Source organism: Echiichthys vipera, assembly GCF_963691815.1.
Source record: "Echiichthys vipera genome assembly, chromosome: X".
Taxonomy (NCBI): domain Eukaryota; kingdom Metazoa; phylum Chordata; class Actinopteri; order Perciformes; family Trachinidae; genus Echiichthys; species Echiichthys vipera.
In genome coordinates this window covers 12,478,153-12,480,292 of record NC_139825.1, presented here as the reverse complement: position 1 = coordinate 12,480,292, position 2,140 = coordinate 12,478,153, and positions in this window count along the sequence as shown.

The window sequence follows — 2,140 nt, the reverse complement described above, 5'->3', positions numbered from 1 at the left end:
AACCCTCAAACAGGCTCCTAACACACATTTGGAACCCAATCCCCTGACTGCTCTTTTTGGGCTCCCATCGTCTAAAAATCTGCCCATTACTACACAGCATATCGTGGCCTCTACCACCGTTGTTATGACCATGGGTCATATGGGTTTTTGTTATGTGTTTTTAAGGTGTGCATGTAAATAATCCTCCGTGATAGAGGGTGGTGCTGCTCTGTTGTTTGTTTTCTCCCATCGATTTCTGCAGGTAGTGAATGGAGATGCTGATTGGCCAGGAGCTGATGAGGCTATCTTTAAAAGGATACTTGCTGCAGATGTCTCCGTCTCTGCCTACTTCCCGATTCCCAGCCAGACCATGCTGACCTGTGTTTTGTGATGGATTATTGATTGTTCAGTGAGTGCAGTCCTGGTAGGTAGGGGTGACAAGCCATTTTGTCTGGGCACCCGTTTTTCTCCTGTTTATTTGTTAGGGAGGCAGGTAAGATTCCTATATTTTCTTTTACCATTTAATTTTGATATGTAAGTTAGTTTTAAAATAGAGATGTTTTGTTTATTATTGTTTTAACTTTTAACTACCCTTTGATAAAAATGAATTGATGTTGGACTGCTAGATTTTGTGTCTTGGTCTCTGATAGTTTGGTTTATGGTGAGAGCACTTTGTTATACTCCGGTACCCCTAGACTAGGGCGTAACACCCTGCTCGCCAGACGTCACATTCTCCTTAAATGGAAACATGTTTCTCCACCGACTCACAATAGTTAGATACATGACATTTTACAATGCCTAAGGTTAGAGAAGTTAAGGTTCTCACAGAAGGGATCTTTGACAGCATTCCACAAAACTTGGGACCCACTGCTGGCTCTTATCATTAATAATCGTCTTACTGTTACTCCTGATGGTGCTGAGGACACTTCCCTAGACCCCGCCCCCCTTTTTTTTTCTCTTTCTTGAATTACCTTATTTATTTTTTTGCTATGAGTTATAATGTTATAGTGTGCAGTTTTACTTTATTTGGTTTCAATGTACCTTACCTATCTATCCCCTAAGCAATTTCAGTCAAAAGCAACTAGACTTGGTTATTTGTCTACGAAGACGTTTCACCTCTCATCCAAGAGACTTCATCAGTTCATGTACGCATCTGATCAGGCTGGAACTGCCTGGTCAGATGCTTTTGACTGAAATTGCTTTGGGGATAACAATGACCTGGACAAAAGAGAATATTCAGTCCTACCTATCTACTTGTGTTATGCTATTCAGTTACTTAGTTATTAACTGTGACCACGTCTGACATGGGTTGTTGGGAGGGATAGCGGGCCTCATGTTGGGGTTTGTTTTTTTTATTTATATAAATTAATACTGTTTTTTTTCACTTTAAAGCATACACACTGCACAACTGTTGTATTTTTCCTTCTGTCCTTGTCTGCAAAATTCAATAAAAGAAATTAGGAAAAAAAAGCTTGACGCAGATCTGACATTTCCAAGTGTGCTAGCACATCTGTTTCATCTATCCTCCTAATATATACTAAAACACTGTTTTAACAAGGCAGACTTACTGGATTTGAAATCCACCAGGTGGTCATATTAACATAAATGTGTAATAAATAGTTAAATAACCACCTTCTGAAAACTTTGAATAATTTAAAGTCAGGAATGTTAAAATGGTCAATGTATTACAACAACTGCTTCCAAATAAATTAATACAAAACTCTGTATGAGAACACAGATAAAAGACTCGAGGCAGGGATTTCTTTAAATTGCAGTTTTCTGTCATTTTCTCCCACACACTTCTCAGGCTAGCAGCTTTGAGGCTCTTACATGTTACAAATGCTCATTTTAAAAGAGATTACAACACATATCTGTCAGAAGCAGAATTGTATGGAAATTATGCATGGGGGACGATTCAGAAGTCTTCCAGTGGGGAACACATTGTAGTGTGCCTGAACCATCACCAGAGATAGGGGGGGGCTTCTTAAAATGGGACGAGACCAAGCTTCCGGGGTTGACCAGGTTGCACCAGCTACAGACGTGCTTTAGCTGCACAACGGCTTCAGTTGCAGCACATGTAAATAGGGAGAAATAAACTATCTATGTCAGCTACAAGTATTCCCTGAAGAGATTGGCTTGGTTCAGAGGTCGCTGCATTATT